At 34.7% G+C, this 25,081-nt stretch overlaps 1 pseudogene; it reads right to left on the bottom strand.

The window, feature by feature from the left end:
- Positions 1-13,886: 13,886 nt before the first annotated feature.
- LOC140183109 (uncharacterized) lies at positions 13,887-23,923 on the bottom strand (annotated as a pseudogene).
- Between the last annotated feature and the right edge of the window lie 1,158 nt (positions 23,924-25,081).

A 25,081-nucleotide genomic window follows, 5' to 3' on the forward strand; every position in this document is an offset into this window, starting at 1 on the left:
TCTGACCCATGATCCAAGGAACGGTCGGGTCAAGGGCAATCCTCGCCTTGACTGCATCCCAATCAAACTTCATAAAGCGCATGTCTTCCTCAGCTTTCTGATAACCATCCGGCTGATCATATTTAGGCAGAAGCTTCAGAACATCTTCAATTGCCTCTTCAGTGACCAGAATCTGCTTCCCCATAAGGTTCACTACATCTAGGGTGGTCTTGAAGTAATTGCAGTAGGATTTTTGCCAGTAAAGAATTTCATAAAAACAGTCGCGTTGTAGATATAGTCTCTAAACCAACAAAAATCCCTTCGTACAAATGTTTGGTTGTCACAAGTAACAAACCCCTTTAAAATTGTTAACCGAAGTATTCAAACCTCGGGTCGTCTTCTCAAGGAACTGCAAGGAAGTATGTTCTTATTATTGGTTATGGAGATTGTAGATTTGGGGTTTCAAGAATGAGGAACAAATATGACAAATAATTTAAATAGCAATTAAAATAAATAAATACTGTAAAGAAAACTTTTGGCAAGGGATGAGAAATTGGAAGTCCAAATTAGTTACCCTTCTCAACAATAAAGAAGATTGAATTTTAATTCCACTTAGTTAACCTTTGCTAACGCAAAGGAAAGTCAAGGGATTAATTAGTTTGACCTTCGAATCCTATTTATTTCCTAAGAAAAAGATTGGGATTATTGAAAGTCAATTCAATTAGCAAAGATAACAGTTATCAATTATGTTGAGCTAAGATAACTCCTGAGTTACTGATTTCTTAACTAAGACCAAAAGGGAAAAAGTAAATTTGCTGGAATAAAAATGTCTTCAGATTGAAAGCAATGGTGACATAAATAAAAGAAAGCAATAATAAACTGAAATACCTCAAATAGCATTAATTCAAATAATCTGGAACATAGAAGAATTCATAAATTAAATGGCAAAAGTAATAATCAACTAAAGTAATGGAATGAATAAAAGTGAAAGAGAAGCTTAAAGTAGAGGAACATTAAACCTGGGATTGAGAGTCACTCCTAAAACTAAGAGAAGTCCTAAATTCTAAGAGAGAGAGGAGAGAACCTCTCTCAAAACTAAATCTAAATCATGGAAAGTAACTAAATTGACGAGCTCCCCCTGAATGGATGCATTCCCTCACTTCATAACCTCTGGTCTATGCCTTCTGGACTTGGATTTGGGCCAAAAAGGGCTTCAGAAATCGCTGTGAGCATTTTCTGCAATTTCTGGTGCGTGGCCTTTGTCACGCGTCCACATGGGTCACGCGGTCGCGTCATTCGGAGCTTTTCTTGTCACGCGGTCGCATCAGTCATGTGGCCACGTCGTTGTTGATTCGCGCTTGGCATGCGCCCGCGTTGCCCATGCGATCGCGTGGATGCCAGTTTCATTAGAAACTCCGTTTTGTGCTTTTCTTCCATCTTTGTATGTTTCTTTTTTCATCCTTTAAATCATTCCTGCCTTAGAAGATCTGAAACTACTCAACACACTAATCACGACATCGAATGGAAATAAAGGTAATTAAAATAATTAATTTTAAAGCATAGGAAACATGTTTTTCACATACATCACATAATAAGGAAGGAAAAGTAAAACCATGCAATTAATATGAATAAGTGGGTGAAAGATTGAATAAATCACTCAAATTAAGCACAAAATATATCATAAAATATGGGTTTATCACACGTATTTGTGCAACATAGAAGGATTCAGAACTTGGGTTTTGAATTTTTTTCCATACAATCCTTAAAAAATTATTTTTCTCAAAAAAATTAATTTCGCATGATTTTAATCAAATTTTTAATATGCATATAAGCATCTTAGATACATAAGTCACTAACAAATTTTATCATAATACAATTATATTACAAAGAATTTGCTTTAACATAAATTTACTAACTAATTTTATCATGGGCTCACGCTATTCAATATACCTCATACTTATCACTCTTCTCTTTCAAAATTTGGTAGTAACTCAACGAAATAACTTATCATTGTGTACTAATCACTCTTTACTCTAAATATTCCTAATTATTTAAGAACTAATTAGAAGACATTAAACTTTATTAAGATAAAAATCACAACACAAAAACACTTACTAGCTAAACCATTTTTCTATACTCTTTTCCTAAATAACACCAAGAACAAAAACATGTTCACATTATATTTTTTGAAAGCACCAATTCAGAATCATGCAACACAAAATTTCTGTTTTATAAAAATCAACTGACCTAAACCATGGAACATGGCCCAATCGTAGCGGAAAAAGGAACAAAAAAATTTACGCCCCGAAGCCAACTCCAATCTGCTCGACTTCATCAAAGCACGCCACTATAACTTTCAAGCCTCAACTCACCCTTGGGCATACACACCAATAACTTGCTTATTGAATGGATAACTTTTTAGCTTGTTGAGACCCTACCATAACTACTACAAACTCTCGTCTACTGAATACCACATGCCTCCAATCTTTACTATTCTACTATTTTATATTATATCTAAACGATTCAAGAATGCGGAACATCACGTACTGCACAACCACAGTGTTATACGTGAACATCTTCCTATATTAAGATTGGAAAAAAGTGTAATGGAAAGCGATGTAGTAGACTAAGTACTTGTTTGGGCGTCATTATTTTTATAAAAAATATATTTTTTAATGAAAAATGATCTTTTTTATTATTTTTTAACGTATTTGGCAATTTTTTAATAGTAAAAGTAAAAGTACTAGAAAAATAAAAAAATATCTTTTTTGAGGAGTTGTAATTTATATCTTTTTTTAAAAGATCTTTTTTCCTTAAAAAAATATTTTTTATGTAATAAATAAACAAAAAAGTACTTTTATATTATTATACCTAAACATAATTGATAAATAAAAAGATCTTTTTACATAAGATACCAAACATAAAATTACTTTTTTTTTATAAAATCTTTTAAAAAAAATAAACAAAAAAAAATCTTTTTTAAAAAACTCACCCAAACATGCCCTAAGAGCACCTCCAATGGTGAGTTCCTCTTTGACTTTTTTCTGACATATAGGAACTCTAACCATTGGAGGAGAGAATGAGTGAGTTCCCGCACAAGGATCAAAGTAAGAGAGTCCCTCTAAGCAGGGACTCAAATTAACCAATAATAACTTGCCATTTGGCAAGTTATTATAAAAAAATAATAATATAAAATCTGAAATAATTAAATAATTAAATAATAATTAAATTAGTAATAATTATAATAAAAATTATATTAAATAATTATATTTTTATTTAATTAATAATTTATATTAATTATTTATATTATAATTAATATTGAATATTATTTATATTATTATATTAAATTATAATTAATTAAATTTACTTACATTAAAAATTAAATTTAATTTTTATACCTTATAAAATAATTTTTAGTTGAGTTGGTTATTTTTATTTTTAAAATTTAAAATGCTAATGATATTATTAAAATTAGCAGTTGTAAACACAAAACTATAAATTAGTATAATCTCGAATTATATATTGTGTATTATTATTATATATGAATTTATTTAATATTAATATTTTTTAATAATGAATTATTTTTAAATTTATAAATTTAAATAATATTATTGAAAAAAATTAATTATATTAATTTTAAGTATTTTAATTAATTAATTAAGTGGGACCACAATAAGAACTAAAGTTAGTTCCTCCTAATGAAGAAGAGAGAGATGCTTTGAGTTCCTATTTATTGTTTATGATGCAAAAGCTGATATGGAGTTACTTTTTATGACAGGTGGGCCATAAATAGGAATTGGGATGAGTTCCCTATTGGAGATGGTCTAATAGTCTATGATATTCATAAGTGAACTTTTCGTAGCATGCCTATGAGGCAAGGCACTTGTGACTTGACTCACTCAACGGGCTTCTGATATTTATATTAATATTTTCGGTAAAAACAATAATTAAATAATTTAACATATTTAATTAAATTATTTGATAAAACCAATATTCACATTTTAACTATTATATGTATAAAAGTATCATGTGAGTAACCATTTTATTTATAAAAAAATAATTATTTAAAAATTTTAAAATTATCTTTTTCGTCAGAATAGTCATTTTTTTCCGTTGTTCTCTATTTATTAGACCACCAATATTATTATTTAATTAGGCAATAAAATTGTCTAAAACATTATTGGATCATTCAATTTTTATTACAATAAATCTAGCCAATAATATAAGATTGTTTTTGTGTCTTCTTCTTAAAACATATAAAATCGAAAAATATAAGTTTCAAATTAAATATATATCATTCTTATTTTTCTAAAATAAAGACTAAATTGATACAAGAAAAACAGTGGATTATTGTATCTTGCACAAGTAGTTATAGACTTATAGTATAAGGAGAAGAAACAGTCTTCGACGGAATAAAAATGAACACGCCACCACCGTGATTTTTTTCATTAACCCTGCGGACTATAAACTCGGTATGTCCTCCTTTTTAATTTTGGAACACCACTCATAAGTTTTCAACACCCCAATTTAAATAACAATATACATATACATAAGTGGAGATTCACTTACTGACTTACACACTACCCGTAAATTTTATCATATTTACGTCGTCAAATAATTTTTTATATGTTATGAACTTTAACAACTCAAGTTTTGAATCCTAACATCAGTAAAGTTAGGCGCTATACGTTTTAATTTATTAATATTAGTCAATCCTTTAAATTATTATTTTATTTTTTATATTATTAAAATTTAAAATTAATATTTATTAGTATTTAAAATTTAGCATAAAAAAATAATAAATTTTATTGGTCATATAATATTATTTTTCTAATATTTTAATGTATAAATCAATCTAATAAAGTTTTATATAATTTAAAATAATTTAATACGTCATTATACCATTTTATTTTAATATGTAGTTTTAAAAATACAAATACTTACACTTATACCAAAAATAATCAATTTCAGCCAATAAATAATTACCGAACCACAACAAAAAAAATTCACTTACTATTTCTTTTAATTTTTTTTTTCTTTTCTCATTTCTTTCTCTTTTCTCCTAACACCTTAATTTTACCTTCAACCCACTAATAACTTACCACACTCCTTGCCACTACCATAAATCCTTAACCCCTAACTTCTAAACTTCAAATCCTAAATTTTAAAATTACTTTATCTTAAATATTATATTCTAAATTGGTTTTAATTTATTTTACTTTCAAACATTTTTTTTATTTAAATTTTAAATTTTTTATTATTTTTAATCTTATATGTTTTTTTTTTACATTTATTTCTTTATATGGTACAGGGCGAAAGCTTTTCCAAGGATCCGAATATCCATCATATCCAACATATGGTGGTGGCGGAGGATATGTTCCACCAAACAACGGTTATCTATGATTGGAAAAATAACCAATGGCCCGTAGCCATGCATCCAGTTCACTCCCCCATACTTAGCTAATATAAATAAATAAATTGAACGTGTCACAATTTGAGATATAATAACCCTAATCATTATGTTTTGTGCGTGTTTGTATTAGAATTGTAATAAACGGGGTTGTTTTCTTTGAAACCACCTAGTTAATTATTTACAGCTTATGAAAATCTCATTCTCCCACGTATTTTGCAATTATTATTAGTACTCGCATCAGCCGTGTATATGTCGATGGCAAAGTGCCAGAATATATGTTAATATAGGAACCGATTAGATAGGGGTGTATAAGATCCGGTCTGGTCCGAAGACTCGGATCGGGCCCGATGACTTCGGGACTAATTTGGTCCGGCTTCGTTATGATTCGATCAGACCCGAGGTTTCAATAGATGGCCTCGGTTATTTATTAAATTGGGTTCGGGCCAAATCTCGGGTCACCTGGCCCGGTCTGTTGGACCCGTATAGTTGTTTGTTACTTAATATTTTGTTGTTATTAGTTGGTATGACACTATAAATTATTATTATTATGTTAATCTTGTGTTGGTTGTTAACTTTATTTTAATTGTCTTTTGAACTTTGAATGTTTAATGTGTAATTGATATAATTATTATTATGAAACTTTAAATTATTATTGTTAGATTCTAAATTATTATTATGTGAATGTTGCAATGTTATGGAATAATTATTTTCCAAAATTTAGAGGTTCAAAAGATGTAGAATCTAATTTTTGGTGATGTCGTGATAAAGTTGATCAAGACCCGGGTTTCATCCGGTCTAGATCTGGCTTAAGTGTGGCCCGAAAATAACACAATTTCATCGGGTCTAGGGTCGAGTAAGGGTCTCATAAATAGACCCGATCATTATTTAAGGTCAGGTTCGGGTCACGGCAAACCCGGCTTCACCCGGCCCCATGTGCACCCCTACGATTAGAATATGCCACTGTATTGAGCGGAACGTGATATTCTATTTCTCTCCATCATTGAGATATAATATAATTTATGTGTGAAGAATCAAGATTTTGGAAGTCTGTTCTGAATGCATATGAAGAATAATAATTTACGGTGAACTTTCAGACTAAATAGTTGAGAGGTATTTAAGTTCACACATTGTCTTCTTTGTCCATGTGCAATGAAAGATTAGTGTGTGCAATATAAATTAATTATAAATAAAAAAAATAAAAAATTAAATTTTACAATTTAAAAAAGTAAAAATATTTAGAATACACATTAAAATATTAATCATCAAGATTTTAATTTAAAATTGAGTCAAATGCACCAAACATCAACCATAGGCCACACTTGGACCCAAAATTCACACACTAATACCCCTTGCCCTAAAACACTTCAGTCACAATATTCCTAAGTAAAAGAGAAAGAGAGCAACGGTGACGAAAGGGGAAGAAGAACAAATGCCTTATGTCACTATTCACATATCACACTAAATTGCTCATAACTTTTAATTTTTAGCTCCAATTGACGAGCCGTTTATGACCACGCATTCGTCTCAAAATCTTCTTTAAATTTATCTAAACAAAGTGCTAAGAAACTCGAAATTTTTCACCTGGTTCTTCCTTCTCTTCACTTTCGCATTTTGGTTGTGTATTGAAAAATTTTATAATTTTGACGGTTTAGGGGTGCTCTAGTATGAGTTATTGCTGGTGTTTCGAGAGTTACCTGAAACATTGATTTGGGTTTGAACGTGAGGTTTAGACTCCTTTTGAGGTAGCGTCCAACTTGTTCTTACGCCGAGGTGCCGTCGTCCGAGTTCCTTGTGAGGAGGGGGTGGTACCTGCAAGAGATTCTGATGTTTAAGTCAGCAACAGCTTTAGGCAGGTTTTTATAGATTAGAACGTGAATATATTTAAAAGGTGTCGGTGTATTTATAGTAGAGTTGATAACCACCTTTTGGAGTAGTTCTGCCTTTATCAGTGGATAACCGTTCCCTTTATCTCGAGAGTTTGTTGGAATATATCTTTTAGTGGAGATAGAGATAGTGGAAGAGATTTGGTGTAAGACCCAGAACTTTTGAAAAGTTTTATTATGATCAAAGTTCAAATCATATGGTTATCTACAGTTTTAATTTCAGAAATTATTTTATTAGAGATAATTAAGGCAAGTTTTGATTAATTGAATTTGAAATAAATTAAGGTTATTATCCAATTTTACAATTATTGAATTATTTTCTATATTTAAATTATAAAGTTAATAGTCATGAAATAATAAAAATTTTATATGATTTGGATTAAATAATTAATATTTTAATATTAATATTGTTGTTTTGGAAAATAGAGAAATCAATTATATTATTTCTAATTTTTGGATTTGAACATTTTATTAAAAATAATTTGTAAAATTGATGAACAAATAATCTTTTATATATTAATATGGTTGGATTAAAATTTATTTCTAATTACTATATTATCCCTATTTTCATTTGAAATTACAAAATTACTCTCAACCCTAATTTCACCTAAACTTTAATTCCCAAATTGGGAAAACCCTAACCCAGCTACCCTTCCCCACAACCCAGCCATAATATACAGCAGCAACAGCTGCAAAATGAAAGGAAGAAAGAAAGAAATAGAAAGGGAAGGGAGAAGAGGGATCCGTGGAGAAGAAGAAGGAGAGGAGGGGAGGGGGGGAGACTGCGCCAGCGCGCTGGGCTTCACCACCGCCGTCGCGTTGTCGTCGTCGTCCCTGCAAGATGTCGCCGCTTCACGAAGAGAGAGAGCAGCGTCGGGAAGGAGGAGACGCCGCCGAGGTGCCATCGCCGTTCTTTCGTTGCCGCCGCTGATTGACAGAAGAGAGAGCGAGATCTGAGAGAGCAGTGAGGGAAGGGCATCGCCGGAGGAGAGCCTGGCACCGCCGCCGCCACTATTCGTCGCGCCGTCACCTCTAGCCCGTGCCGTCGCCAGTCGCGCGAGAGAGAGAGACGCGCCGTGAGGGAGTTGCCGCTGTGGAAAAGCCGTCGCATTTCTGCCGTCGCCGCCAGATCCGCCGCTGCCAAAGCTTCTGGTCACGCGTCTGCCGCCCGAGACCCGCAGCCATCGCCGGAAAAAGCACTGCCGGTAAGGGTTTTGAGTTTGGTTTACTTCTGTTGAGATTCCGAAAGATTTATTGTCATTGGATGTTAGTTTCAGTTGCTGTCGCCGGAGTCCAGACGCCGCTGCCACTTGTGGTGGCTGCTGGGACTGCCGCCAAACCGGTTCGGAGACTGCCACTGCTTCAGTTCAGCCATTCTCCCTCGGTCTTGGTAATCATTTTGGTTTAAGAAGCCTTTTATCGCTGTTTTGATAATTTAGGCTGAGGTGTTGTGGCGTGATCTGTCGTAGGGTTGTGTATCGATGCTTGCGTGTCATGCTTGAAGTTCGCGTCTGCTTCGTTTCGCTAGTTTAGTAAGTATTTATGTTTCAGAAATCCCCACGTTGGTGTTCTGTTACGTGTATTAAAGCCTTTGCGATATTAATGTTCTTAGGATTTAGTAACCGGGGTTGCATGTTATGATTTAGGGTTGTTTATGCTGTTACGAAGTGTGCGGAGCTGTGAATTGAAGCTGCCGTTTGATTCGGGTCGAAAGGAAAGGAATTCGTTGCCGCATTTATGTTATGGGTTCGACTTTTTGAGGCAGGGATTTTTCTAAAGAGTCATTTTATATTTTGGGATTGTTATAAATGGATACTGATGTGAGAATTATATACTTTTTAGTGATTGTATAAGTCTTATGTATTGCCTGGTTGGCTTGGATGAATATAATTATATGTTTGATTGGATTATTGTTTGGTTTTGATAAATGGATTGTTGCTGAACTGTTTCTTTAAAGTTTTGAAAATGAGTTTAATCGGTTGATAATGATTTGATCTTGAAACGGTTTTCTTGAGATATGAAAATGAGGTGATTGTTGGATTTAGCTTGCTTCTGAATTGATTTTGGGTTTTGACCGTTGAAAAGGATTGTGAAATGGTTTGGTTGGGACCCGAACCGGGTAGCAAAGTCCAAGTTTTAGGGGAGGTGCTGCCGAAATTTCTATAAAATCTTAGACTTTGTTTGAAAAGTTATTTAGAAAGGCTTAGATTTGAGAAATGGTATAATTTGATTTATCAAGAACATAGTTATGTTTTCGAGTTTAATTTATTTAAGAAAACTATATGCCTTGAGTTCGATTTATTTAGAAAGGAATTATTTTACCATTTTGAAGCACTGAAGAAAAGTACTATGTTTTGATATTGATTTTAAATATCAAAAAGACTTATGCTTTTAGTTAGGCTTAAGGATTTCGTTCAAAGAAGCTTTTAATGTTTTTAAAGGAAATTGGACTTTTGACTGAATAACTACGTTTGTGATATTTTAGAAAGGAGTCAGGGAATTGGTTTTAAGAAGGAACCTGAAAGTGGTTTTGATTTAAATGGATTAGCTCCGTTTCAAGTGAATTGGTTTTGGATTAGGTTGGGACTTGTGACTTTATACGATTCGGTTTTATAATAAATTCTGTTTCTATTTACTTAAACCAAGAATCTATGATTTTAAGAGTTTCAATGAATACCTTAAGAAATTGAGATAGGTTGTCCTTCCCTAAAGTCTTGAGACTCTGCTGAGAAATTTTTATTATCAAATTCAGTTTTGGGATGACTGATTTTTGGATCCTTCAAAAGAGATTTTTATTTGGCCTAGTTGCCGAATCGTTTGGAAGTTTTAGAAGGATGTTGTGAAGATGTGGCTGGTTTTGAAAGAGCAGACTTCTTTTGAAAAAGATGGCTTATAAGCTAGAAGTGATTTGAGAAATGTGGTTTTTAAAATTAAGGCTAGAAAGAATTGATTTTGATTTCAAAGCAAAGCGATTTGAGAAAAAGTGATTTATGGCTTGAATGATGATTATATGTTTAATGATGTTGGATGGTGGAAGTGCTATTATGTTATGAGCCGGAATGGCTGTATATGATAATGAATTATGACTGTTTGTGGAATATGTTATGAGCCAGAATGGCTGTATATGATAATGAACCATGGCTGGTTGTGGAATATATTATGAGCCGGATGGCTGAGTGTGAGTATGAATGGTTATTGAATTGATAAAGTGATTGTTGCACTTCCAATTATTTGAGATACGAGTTTCCCTAGGTAGAAGCAGTGGCTAGCCACCACGTGCTCTAGGTTGAGACTCGATACTCTGCTGACCCTATGTCGTAAGTGTGGCCGAATACTATGAAAGTTCCGGATGAGCTCGCCCCTGTGAATATACACCAGTGAGGGTGTTGGATGTAAATTATGATTACAACTGTGAATAACTCGAGTTGGGGATGCACGACAGAGGGACAGTCCAATGGTTAGCTACCAGGACTTGTCGGGTTGGCTTTATAACCGACAGAAGATATCATCAGCCACTAGGCTAGGACTCTCTCCTCGGTGCATCTCTGTTCCGCGACGGCGCAGCTGGTAGTGACAAGGACGAACGGCGTTGACGTGGTTTGACGAGTTCGGCGGTGACGCGGCAGAGCATGGTGGCGGCGAGGTAGCAGCAAGACAGCGACGGCTGCTCCCCCACTCTCCTATTCTTCTTCCTCCGATCTCTGTTCTCCCTCCTTCCTTTCTTTCTTTCTTTCTTTTCTTCCTATTCCGTTTTTCCATTTTCTTTTCCTCCTTTCTTTCTTTCATTTCATCTGTATGTGTGTTTATTTTGGGAAAAGGTGGGTGTGGCAATGGAGGGTTTAGGGTTAGGGTGAGTGGTGATGAGTGAGTGTAGATAGGGTTAGGGTAAAATTAGGGTTAGGGATGGATTTAGGGATTTTGAGTTAATTGGGGTTTCATAATTTTAATTAAATTAGGGTATAGAGTATTTAATTTAAAATCTAATTTAATTCCTTAAAATTATTTTAAAATATTATTTAATTATCAATTTGCTATTTGGCTTTTAATCTAGTATTATAATTTAGAATTAAAAATAATATAATTAATTTTTTGTTTTTAAAAATTAAAATATTAAATTCTAAAATCTTAATTATCAAACTAAATCATATAAAATTCTTATTCTTTTAAAACTATTAATATTTATAATTAAATATAAAAAATTATTCTATAATTATAAAATTAAGTAAAATTTTTAATTTAATTATCAAAACTTAATTTAATTATTTTTAATGAAATAATTTTTAAAAATAAAGTCTTTAATGAATAAATAAATCATAATAAGATTTTTCGAAATTTTTGAGTTTTACATTCTACCCATCTTATAAAAAAATTTCGTCCTCTAAAATTAAAGTAATACACAAGGTATTACATAGTTTTAATGCTTTACTTTTGAATACTTTAGAAAATCAAGAAGTCTTGGCACACATATAAATTTTCAAATACCGGATAAGCCATAAGGCTTATATATAAAGAAAGTGTGGTGTAAAGTAAAAGTTATAACATAGGCTCAAAACAAGGAGGTTACATGGTGTCAACATCAAGGGTTTTAACATAGCTCACCATCACAACTCCCAACTGTACTTTATCGCATGATTCATCCGAAAGTTCTCAACCTCATCAATCATTTTGCCAACCCACAACCGGTCACAAGCCTAATATCAACAAAACTCTTTAGCGTAAAACAAAACTCCACAGCATTCCGTGACATTGCACGGTTACCAGCTTCACCTTCTGCATCCACCAACCGTGTCCCAAGAACTAACGTATCACTTGTTATATCTAAAAGTCGCATGTGACATTAAGACAAATCTCGAGTTTACTCATAAGGATACAAGATTTTAGAAAGGAATAACAAGCGACAAGGACATTATTTATAAGGATTTGAAAGAATGAATGAAAATGCAGATAAACAAGGATACACAAGCAATAAGGAATGCCGGAAAGAAATCAATTAGCAACTCCAAGAATAACTGTAAGACCCAAATTTTTAGAAAATAAATAATGAGTTATTTATGTTTATATATATGGTTTTATTTTTAGGAATGTTATGAGATTTCGAGTTTTAAATTAATTCGATTTTATATAAATTTCAATTATAATTACATATTTTTTATTTACTGAAATTAATGATTCTTGCATAAATAAAATTCAAAGTTTTAGTAATTGGAGATAAAAGAGAGTTTTGTATATAATTTAAATTAAATAATTAAAAGTTTTGATTAATATTATGAACTAAAAGAAAAATTTATTTATATATCTATAAATTTAAATTAGAAGTATTTAATTAAAAATTATTTGTAATTTGAAAAAAATAAAATAGTATTTTTAAAATTAATTATATTGATTAAATTTTGTTTTAAATTAAAACTCTACTCAAACCCTAAATTCTCAATTCTGAACCCTAATTCCTAATTCACTAATCCTAACCCCAATTTCTAAAATACAGACACGTACCCCCCTCCCAATTTCTAAAATACACACACGTACCCCTCCCCCCCCCCCATTTTCTAAAATACACTCACGTACCCCCCCAACTTGTTAACTCCTCGGTGAGCCATGCCATCCTCTCCTCACCATTCACTCACGTTCACTGCCACACCCCCTTTTCCCCAAAACCCAACACAGCTTCAAAAAAGACCAAAGGAAGAAAGAAACGGTGAGGGTAGAAGAGAAGGTGGAGGGGCTGTTGCCTCGCCGCCGCCGCTGCAGTAACGTCCCACTGCCGTGGTATCTGTCATGAGCATCGCCGCCGATTTGCCTTGGAGTTGTTGTCGTACGCGTCGCCAACGAAGAGCAGAGAGAAAGAAGACGCGATGGAGGAGAAGACGCCGCCAGCTCTATCGCGCCTGGTCATCGTCGAGCTCGCCGTCGAAGATGCCACCACCGTCACTGTCGAACCCTAGCAGTTGCAGCTAGGGGTGGCAAGCGGGGAAGCCCGTCCCGCCCCGCCCCGCCTAGTGAGGCGGTCTCAAAATCCCAGCCCGCCCCGCCTAACGACGGGCTAGCGGGCCGGCGGGCAAAATTCGCCAAATATCTTCTTTTTTTTTTTACTTTTAACTTTTAAATAATATATATAAAAGTATAAAAAAATCTCTTCTATTTTTTACTTTTAACTATTATAATTTCTAAAAGTATAAACAAATTATAATTTTTATATTCACAAACATTAAAGTCTTTGTAATTATAAATATCTAATAAACATAATTATAAACCAAGTTTTCATCTAAAACATAATTATAAATATTGTTCCTAAAGCAAAATAAACATAATCCAAAACATAATTATAAATAGTCTCTAAAACAAAATAAACATAATCCAAAACACTCAATTTTCATCTTCATTCTCTTGTAAGTTGGGTTGGGGGAAGTTGGGTTTTGACAAAAAAAAAATTGTAAAAATACCCCTTGATAAAAAAATACTAAGCCCGGCGGGGAAGCCCGCCAAAGCCCGCGGTTTAAGCGGTGTGGGTTAGGCGGACTTTTGCTATTTGGCGGTCCTAATTTCCCAGCCCAGCCCACTTTTTTGGCGGGTTATGTGGGCCGGGCCGGCGGGTTTAGGCCCGTTTGCCACCCCTAGTTGCAGCCACGCCCGTCGCAGTCACCATCGACGTTGTAGCAGAGAAGGAGGAAGGATGCACGAACAGAAGAGGGAGAAGGAAGTTGCCAAGATCCGTCGTCGCCGCCATACTCCACGCCGTTGCTGTCGCCATTCACGGTCGGTAGGGAAGCAAGTGCGCTAGAAGAGAGTAAGAGAGACCAAAGTTGCGAGAGAGAAGAAGTGACGAACGAAGCTTTTGTAGGAACTGCGAGCCAAAGGAGCCACTGCCACCATCCGAGCTCGTTACTGTTGATGATGGTAAGCCAAATCGTCGTCCTTGATGCCAGAGAAGAACACTGAAGCTGCTGCTCTGGTTTCGATTCCTCGATTTCTGAAACTGTAACACTCTCATCTTTGTTCTGCTTTAAACTTATTCCTCTATTCCTCTGCCATGTTTATGTTCTAATCCTAGTCACGTATATTCTTATTTTATTTCTACCACTTTGCTTCTAAAATTCTGTTGCAACTAGTATTGGTATCGATGTCATTTTGGGACTGTTGTAGCTGCTGCTCATTCTGTGTGAGGCTACTGCTGCTACGAGATAGGAAAAAGGAATTTGTCGCGGTTAACAATTTCTTCGAATTCCGGTTAATTAAGGTAGGGGATGTATTTCAAAATTAACTGTTTTAATTCATGAATGCCAATGAGGTTTAGTGAGTAACTGTAAATAATTTATAAACATTTTATGTGATTAATTGATAGAGATAAGCTTGGATTGAGGTTGTGAAATTGTTATTGGTGTGGTATTGAGAATGATTTTGATTTGAGGCTATGATTCGTGAATAATGATTTAATTGCTTGAAAGTAACTAATTTGATTTAGTTGTGAAATTGAGATTTATTTGATGATGATGGATATTGTTGCAAGCTTGTTTCAGAATTATTGGTTGCTGGATATGTTAATTTGACTAAATAATATTGTGTTGAGTGCTAAATTGATTTAGGCTTCTGCTCGGTTTGGATTATTGTGATGATGGTTTGATTGTGACTGTTTCTTGAGTGTTGAGAATGAGTGCTTGTAAATTTTGGTTATATTATCAATAACTTTAGTCACTAAACTGAATGGGTTGAAAACCTTGCTGTTTTGATCGTTGTTGAGAAAAAGATCGGTGAATTGTGGAGATTAAGGTTTGGTGAACCAAAAACAGATTGAGCCTGGATTTCTAAATTGATTTCTTAAAATTGATTTAACTGAAGCAATAATTTTGAGGGTTTATGAATAATTTTAGAATTACCAAAAATTATATGGCTATAAAATAGGTTGATTATTAAGAATTCCGCTGATTTGATAATTATTGAGAAAAGGGCTGGTGAATTGTTGAGAAAGGGGGAACCCGTAAGGGTGGCTAAGACTGAGTTTTAGGAGAGGTGCTGTCGAAATTTTATAAAATTTGAGACTTTGTTTGAAATGCTATTTTTAAAAGATTTGGTTTTGAAAAATTAAATTATATGAGATTTATTTAGTTAAGAAAAGATTTATTCTATTTTGAATTCAATTTATTAAGAAAAGTATAATGTTTTAAATTCAATCTTTTGAGAAGAGATTTTGTTTAAATTATGATATGAGTTTGGTTTGATAAGAAAGAAAAGAAGAAGAATGAAAAGTAAAGGAAAGAGATATAATTAAAGGAATCTCTATCACAGGAGAGCAGAGAACAAAGATTAAAAGAATGCATTAACTGAAGGGGATCTATACCACAGGAGAGCAAAGGGCAAAGATAAAGAAAAAGCTTTAAAAGACTGTCTACCATAGGAGAGCAGATGCGACTTTGTTTGGGCCTTAGTGCCAAATGTATAGTGGGGACGCCCACACACTGAGAACTATTTTCCAGATGTAAGCACATTGATATGAAAGTCACACTGTATGCGGCCTAGCCGTAAGACTTATAAGCACACTGTATGCATCTGGAAAGCCATATCTGGGACTCGTGCCCGGATAATGTCAGGAGCGGGTAGGCAACTGACACATGAGCTCATGGCCTGTGATAGGACTAGACATGCATCATCCTTATTTGCACACTTGCATTTGGTTGTGTTTTCTTATCTTGTTTCTCTGTGATTGTGCTGTTTGTCTTATTGCAATTTGTTTGTGTGTTGATCTGTTTCTTGTGCTATTAGGTTGTGATTGAGATTTGTTTTAGGTTCGGAATTTTAAAGAAGGTAATTAATTATATAAAGTAAAAGTAAAAAGTATTTCCAAAGGTTTAACAAAATAGTTTTATTGAGTAAGTTACTTATTTGCATTATATTCATGGCATTCCCATTCCCTACTGAGAACATGTGGTTTGTTCTCACCCCAAAATCTTCCACCCTTTCAGTGACACAGGTTCGATGACTCAGTATGAAGCTGCGGACAATTAGTAGATTTACTTATGATTCCTGTCGCTTTTATAGAATTCCCTCGCCCTTGTTGCTTTAGTTTCTATTTTATCCAGAGGGAATATGTATTGTATTCGAGTTTTATATTGAATTTAATTGTATAGCACTTATTATTAATAGTGTTTATGTGATTATTATTATTTGAAGATCTTTGATATGTGGTTTTAATTAATAGAAACAATTTTGTGGAATTTTCTTAAAAATTGAAACGAGATATCGACGTATAGGCTCAATATTAAATAGATAATAAAGGAAAATAGGTTAGTAACGCCTTACTTTTGGTATGATCATGATGTGCTAAAAGTTAGGGTGTTACAATAACTCTTGAATAAAAAATATTTGATAGGATCAATAATAAGAAAAACAACGCATTAGTCTGAAACAGATTCAAGCTGAGTCGAGAAAGTATGAGATTTTATAGAAGAGAAATGATCAAAACCAATAGTAACGCATTGCAGCGGATCAACTTCAAGTTATCACAAGGGTTCATAGTTCGTGGAGGAACATAAGGTTAACAATCGTATTGCAAGATTATAATTGGAAATATAAACAGGTCAAGATATGCATAAGGCACACATTGTGAAGCAAAGAAATATGAATTACATCTCAAGAAAAGAAAAAGGACAAACGGCACGTCAAATTACACAGCATGATTAGAACGCATAGGCATATATCGCCTAATTAAAAGGAGCACTTAATATTTTCAAAGATTTAAGGATCCGTGTCATACCAAAATAATTTTCAAAGAGATAAGCGTGAGTATGTTCAAAGAGATACAAATCTTAGTAATAGAAGAATAAGCGACAAAGATAAGATTCACCTAAATTTGGAAGGAGGCGTAGGATTACAACTAAGCAACAATATACAGGCACGAGAAAACATTTCAAAAAAAGTCATTTCGTATCATAACAAGAAATATTGAATCTAGAACTCCAAATGAAACAAGAAAAGGGTAGTGGTAAATTAGATCAAAATAAGCTAAAACAAAATTAGAAGAAGCACAAAATTTAGGGTATCATAATCAATCACAAAAATAATAAATATCTCATGTGATACATGGCTATCTATCTTGAGAGACCAGAGACCCCATTTTATTTTGCATTTCTATCAATGTTTGACCAAAGAATAATGCTACATATCCAAGTTTTTTTTTATGAACCAAGTCCAACCAAGTTAAACAATAAAACTTAGAATAATGCTAGCCATAACTGATTTTTGTTATGTTAGACTAATTTGGTTATACTTGATTAACAAATTAAAAAGACTTAGATATATAGCATTATTCTTCACGAATATCTTCGAACTTCATTTTCACGTACCTTTCCAAATGACGCTTAAGTGATGAAGTCCCATATTATTTATCACTAGCCTTAAGAATCTATTTACATTCATCACATTGAGCACATCCTATCCCATCATCACCAGATCCTAGTTTTTGAAAATATTTTCACACATCATGTTGACTTCATCTTTTTATTTTTATTATTTTTTCTTCATGATAAGAAATAGATTGGGAGTTAGGGGTTATATCACAATAGATAAGGATTATTCAATAAAGGGCATACTCAAAGACACAACGGAAACATAAAAGATAGATAAAGGTTTTCCTACTAGACCTCTAAGATACCTGTTCTTAGCAACCTAGGTCACCGGAAAGGATTCCCTACTAGACCTTCAAAGAACTTGTCCTTGACAACCTAGATCAGAGGGACGAAAGCTGAAAGAACCACCGCGCAGATCACCTTAGTGTTGGATCCTTCAATCTTCCTCATGCAACAAGCGAAGCAAATCATTCACCTCACTTCTCACACAATAAAGCGTGCTTAAAAGCAACTGAAATTTATTCATCAAAAGTTTTTCTAAATGATCTCACCAAAGGTGTTTAAATAGGTCCCTAACAAACTAACTAAAAGATAAGATAAGACTTTTTTAAAATTTAAATCTTGAATCAGATTTGATCTTAATGGATTAGATCAGATTTGATTTTAAATTTAAAATTCCTAAAAATACTACTAAACAAATCAAATTTAAAATAAATCTTCTAACAAACTTTAACCGCATAACAAACTAAAACAAAATTCTAAAATTTCAAAATTTAGTGATAAATTATGTCTCCCACTGAATTCGAAAAGCATTATTGGGCTTTTTGCTATCCTGACTTAGCCCAATGGGCCTTACCCATTCTTCCTTGGTTAGAACTTGATGTAACTCCATATGCATAAGTGCTGCCAAGTTTCCAAAGCTCTCCTTGAGCTTCTTTGCACGTGCTCTAGTGATGGGGCCCTTTGGAAGTGTGAAATTTCTATTCTGCCCTTTTGCCTTAGAATGCCCCAATTGTCTTTCCGAGCATGTATCATTCCCTCATTCCTAAAAAAGATTCGTCCTCGAATCTATGTCCATATCAAAAGGAGAGAGATCAGAAACATTGAAAGTAGCAGAGACAATATACTCACCTGATAGGTCAATCTTGTAGGCGTTGTCATTGATCTTCTCAAGAACTTGGAACGGGCCATCCCCTCTAGCAACAAGTTTAGACTTCCTCTGAGTATAAAATCTCTCCTTCCTCAAATGTACCCAAACCCAATCTCCTGGTTTGAAGACTATATGCTTTCGGCTCTTGTTAATCCTTTCAGCTGTGGCTTTGTTCTTCCTCTCAATTCGGTCACGAGCCTTTGCATGTATTGCTTTAACCTTCTCAGCCTTGCTTGCTCCATCTAAGCTAATAAGATCACTCAAAGGTAAAGGCATTAAATCCAAGACAGTTAGAGGATTAAAACCATTGACAAGTTTAAAGGGCGAAAAACCAGGGGAAGAATGGAGTGTCCTGTTATAAGCAAACTCAATAAAAGGTAAACAATCTTCCCAGGTTTTCAAATTCTTACCAAAAACAGCACGCAACAAGGTTCCCAATGTCTTATTTACCACTTCAGTTTGGCCATCAGTTTGAGGGTGAAAAGTAGTTGAGTATAACAATTTTGTTCCCAAAAGTGACTTAAGAATTTGACATCACGATTAGAAACAACTTCTCTAAAGAATAGGTCAGCAATATTTGTGGCATCATCAGTTTTATGGCAAGCAATGAAATGAGCCATTTTACTAAATTTATCTACCACAATAAAAATGCTATCTTGACCTCTCCTAGTTCTAGGCAAACCAAGAACAAAATCCATAGAAATATCAACCCATGGATGTACAGAAACAGGTAAAGGAGTATACAAACCATGTGGTAATGACTTAGATTTAGTTTGTTTATATGCAATGCATTTAGCACAAAATTTTTTAATATTTTTACGCATGTAAGGCCAGTAAAAATGCTCAGATAAAACATCCAAAGTCTTATGCACACCAAAATGACCTATCAAACCCCCACTATGTGATTCTAGAACAAGTAGCTCCCTAATAGAACAAGTAGGTACACAAATTCTATTACCCCGAAAAAGAAAACCATCATGCTTATAGAATTTGTTATGTGCACCATGTTCACATGCAGCATATATTGAGGCAAAATCAGAATCAGTTGCATACACTCAAAACCTAACAACTTAGAAGTAAGGGTTGTGATTAAGGAATACCTTCTAGATAATGCATCAGCAACCACATTCTCTTTACCTTGCTTATAGGCGATTACATATGGAAAGGATTCAAGGAATTCTATCCATTTTGCATGTCTCTTGTTTAGCTTCCCTTGGCCCTTCTAGTGTTTGAGGGATTCATGGTTAGTATGCACCACAAATTCCTTAGGTAGCAAATAATGCTACCACACTTCCAAAGCTCGCACCAAGGCATAAAGCTCCTTATCATAAGTTGAGTAGTTGAGACGGACTCCATTCAACTTCTCACTGAAATAGAAGATTGCGCACTTTTCCTGCATCAAAATAGCACCTATACCAATTCTGGAAGCATCACATTCTATTTCAAAAGTTTTAGAAAAATCCGGTAAAATAAAAATGGGGGAAGAACACAATAATTCTTTTAAGGTGTTAAAGGCAAGTTCTTGTTCTTGATTCCATTTAAAGTTGACATGTTTCTTGATGATTTCAGTTAAAGGTGCGGCAATAGTGAAAAAATCTTTAACAAACCTCCGATGAAAACCCGCAAGACCTTGAAAACTTCTAACATCAGAGACACTTTGAGGTGTGGGCCATTCTCTAATAGCCTTCACCTTCTCGTCATCTACCTCAATCCCTGCAGAACTTATCACAAAACCTAGGAATACGACTTTACTCAGACAGTACAAGCACTTTTGGAGATTAGCATATAATTGTTCCTTTCTAAGTACCTCTAAAACAGATTGAACATACAAAATATGATCATCAAGACATTTACTGTAGATAAGGATATCATCAAAATAAACAACCACAAATTTACCTAAAAACTCTCGCAAAACATGATTCATTAATCTCATGAACGTACTAGGTGCATTAGTCAAACCAAATGGCATAACTAACCACTCATACAAACCATATCTAATTTCGAAAGTTGTTTTCCATTCATCACGAAGTTTCATTCGTATTTGATGATAACCACTCTTTAAATCTATTTTAGTAAAAATAACAGAACCAAGCAATTCATCAAGCATATCGTCATGTCTAGGAATAGGATGGCGATACTTTACCGTAATCTTGTTTACAGCTCTGCAGTCAACACACATCCTCCATGAGCCATCCTTCTTGGGCACCAAAAGTACCAGAACAACACAAGGAATCAAGCTTTCTCTCACAAAACCTTTAGCCAAAATGTCCTCGACTTGCCATTGCAGTTCCTTCGTCTCTTCAGGATTAGTCCGGTAAGCTGGCCGGTTAGGAATGTTTGATTCCGGGACAAAGTCAATTTGATGCTCAATGCCTCGTAACAGAGGTAAACCTGGGGGTATCTCATCCGGAAAGACATCTCCAAATTCCTGCAAGAGTGAAATAAAAGCACCAGGCAGGTCATGGTTAGTTTCAATGGTAGAAATTAAAGACTCTCTAAATCGTACTAACACCAATGCTTTTTTTCCTAAACTAGCATGCTTCAGATCCCTCTCTTTTGCATAAAAACACATTTTGTGAGCACTCTCACTCTCCACAGATTTTTCTCTTTTAGAACTCTCTTTTTCATTCAGACCCTGACCCTTTTTTGCACACGTTTAGTCTCTCAGAGCCCTCTCGTTAACCTCTTATTTTTCAATTTTCTCACATCCTAAAGACTCTTTAGTGGATTTGCGCATACTCAATTTCTCCAGGTACACTTATTTAGGGGACAAAGGTGCAAGGGTAATCTTCTTTCCAAGGTAAGTGAAGGAGTATCGGTTTGTGAAACCATCATGGACCACCCTCCTATCATACTGCCATGGACGGCCTAGGAGTAGATGACAAGCCTGCATGGGAACCATGTCACAAAGTACCTCATCACTATATCTCCCAATAGAGAACTATACGCAGACTTGCTTCATAACCTTCAGCTCACCAACATCACTTAGCCACTCCAGTTTGTAAGGGTCAGGGTGTTTGGTGCATTTCAACTCCAATTTTGTTATCAAAGTAGAGCTAGCAAAGTTTGTATGACTTCCAGCATCAATGATTATGAGTCCAACCTTACCTCCCAATAAAACTTTTGTATGAAAGATGTTCTCTTGCTGTTCTAGATGATCGTCTTTGGCTTGTACATTTAAGATTTGCCTAGTAACAAGGGCCTCGCCACTAACAGCATACTCAACTATATCTTCATTATTTGTGGCATCATCCGCATGTGGCATGTCCTCATACCCATCTGAGTTATCAGATTCTGAGAAAATATCATTTGCTTTAATGACCATGGTCCTTTTATTTGGACACTCAGAAGCATAATGGCCTAATCCGCGGCACTTAAAGCAGGTAATATCATGATGTCGTGCAGGAGGTTTAGAAGTGGAATTAGGCATGTGCGTCTTCCTATGCTGCTCTGTAGGCTTCTCCTTCGATTCGGTAGGTTTAGATCCAGTTGACGGGTGAAAAAATGCCGGTTAAGAATTTCTATTAAAATCAGCATTGTAAGTACAGTTCTTAACCGACGAAAAGAGATGTTGTGTATTTGAAATAAAAGGCCTTGGCTAGGAGAAGATCAATTGGAGTTTCTATCCTTGTTGGTTTTCCCAAGTATAATAGTAAAAGTTTATTGCTTCCACTCAGTTATCCTCTTGCAGTTGCAAAGGAAGGTTAAGTGGGTAGCACTAACTCTGACTCACAAGTCCTAATCACTTCACAGGGAAGGATTAGAGTTAGTGAAAATTGAGATAGTCAGCAATTTCCAATCACAGATTAATACTTGAGTTTTCCAACTCAAGGGTTTTCAATTAATCAACTCCAAAGCCAAGTTGGGAGTTTTAAGTCATTAACATGAATGCCATTTTCAACAACATGGAGTAAGAAGAAATAGTGGACATGATAATTAAAATAAATTTATAAAAGCAAAATTGGGACTGATAATTAATTAAAAGAAATTAACAAGCAATGGAAGTAAATATAAAAATAGTTTATTGTATTAATAAATTCAACTTAACAAAATCCGAACATGAATTGAAGCAACTAAATGAAAAACACAAGAGTAAAGTGATAGAAAAGCAAACTATAACGATGAAGACTTCAATCGCAGGTAGTAGCAACTCTCTCAAGATCCAATCCAAGCAAAACTAAGAAAAATGCTAAGAACCCTAAGAGAACTAGTGTTTTTCTCTCTAGAATTCAAAACTAAAACTAAAACTAAATGGGAATGAATGTATCTCAGTCTCAGCTACACCCCTGCCTCTAGTCTGCATTTTTGGGCTTGAAACTGGGTCCAAATTGGACCAGAAATTGCCCCCCGCGACTTTTGATATCTGCAGCACGTGACGCTCTATCACGCGTACGCGTCGGTCACGCGTACGCGTTGCTGGACTTCTGCGCAAGTCACGCGTACGCATCGATGTGGAATGCACCATTTCACGCGCACGCATCAGCCATGTGTGCGCGTCGCTCCTCGCTTCTAATCTCTTTGGTTTCTTGTGTTCTTTCTACTTTGACATGCCTCCTCTTCATCCTTTCAGCCATTCATGCCCTGTAAACCTGAAAACAGTTCACAAACACATCACGGCATCGAATGGTAACAAGGGAGAATTAAGAATTAACAATTTAGGGGCTTAGGAAGCAAGTTTTCAATCATAACACAAAAATTGGGAAGGAAGTGAAAAACATGCAATTTGCATGAAAAAGTGTATGAATGATTCATAAAATCCACTCAATTAAGTACAAGATAAACCATAAAATAGTGGTTTATCACCAGTCTTCTCCCCGAAATTAGCACCTCTAGAATCCCATCTTGAAGTAGGATTGTAAGAATTACGCAACCCTCTCGCCTTTTGCTGTGTTTCCACCTTGATAGCTAGATTCACTAGGTCTTCCATAGTCACAAATGGGTGACACTCAATAATATTTGTAATGTCTCGGTTCAGCCCACTCAAAAAATGTGCCATAGTAGCCTCAGAATCCTCCTCAATATTTGTTTGGATTAGCAGCATCTCCATCTCCTTATGATACTCATCCACAGACTTAGAACCTTGGTATAACCGTTGGAGCCGTTGATGTAGCTCCCTGTAGTAGTAAGAAGGGACAAATCGTTGTCGCATGACCTTCTTCATCTTCTCCCAAGATTGAATTGGTGGTTTTTCATTCCGTCTTCTCTTTTTGTCCAGCTCGGCCCACCAGACAAGGGCATAATCTGAGAATTCCACAGCCACTAGTCTTACCTTTTTCACATCAGAGCAGTTGTGACACTGAAATAAGAGCTCCACCTTTCCTTCCCATTCCAGGTAAGCTTCAGGATCACTTTTGCCTTTAAATTCTGGGATGCGCATTTTGATAGCATTGAGTTTACTATCAACATCTTCCCGTTGTCCATGACATCGAGATCTGAGCGAAGTCTCCTCCTCAGACTCCACAAAATGATTACGAATAGATTCTCGGGACCGTGCTCTTCGACCATGGGAAAAAGAATTGATTCAGGAATCCATATCATCAAGACGATGTTCAATCCTCGTAAGCATGCTAGCGAGTGCATCGATGCAAAAAGTTAGTTGCTGGTCAGGGTTTCCTTCGTTGTTAGCCATCAATGAACCTGTGAAAGAAAACACCTCACAACACTCTTTTCACTGTATCACTCGGAGTAGGGCACTCGTGTTTTCACTCAATACGTGACTTTTACCCTTTGTTGAGCTCACCACTCTTGGATTGCTTTAACAACTTGCACTTCAGAAGATGAGGAATTGAGACACCAAACTAAGATAATCTGAATGATAGAGACGTTCAACTTGACAAGAAGACAATTAAAGTATGTGACAAAGGAAGAAAAAACAAGAAGTGATACTAAGATGACAGAAACTAGCAAAATTCAATCCTAATTAGAACCCAAAGAAAATTTGAAAGGATAAAATAGAGGGAAAAATTCAAATTTCTTTTTTTTTTACGGTTTTTTTTTGTTAACTTGAATAAACAGAAATTGCAGTAGTAGAATTTAAAGAAGAAAATTTCGTTTTTTTTTTTTGGAACTCTAAAGTAAATTTGCAAAAATTGAAGAGAAAAAATAAAGAGACTAAACAAAAATCCTGAAACGTGCAGATAAATAAGAATTTACCTACGACTTGTAATTGATACCAGACGATAAGAAATAGATTGGGAGTTAGGGGTTATATCACAATAGATAAGGATTATTCAGTAAAGGGCATACCCAAAGACACAGCGGAAACATAAAAGATAGATAAAGGTTTTCCTACTAGACCTCTAAGATACCTGTTCTTAGC

The sequence above is a fragment of the Arachis hypogaea genome, chromosome 20 (assembly GCF_003086295.3).
Source record: "Arachis hypogaea cultivar Tifrunner chromosome 20, arahy.Tifrunner.gnm2.J5K5, whole genome shotgun sequence".
NCBI classification, from domain to species: Eukaryota; Viridiplantae; Streptophyta; class Magnoliopsida; order Fabales; family Fabaceae; genus Arachis; species Arachis hypogaea.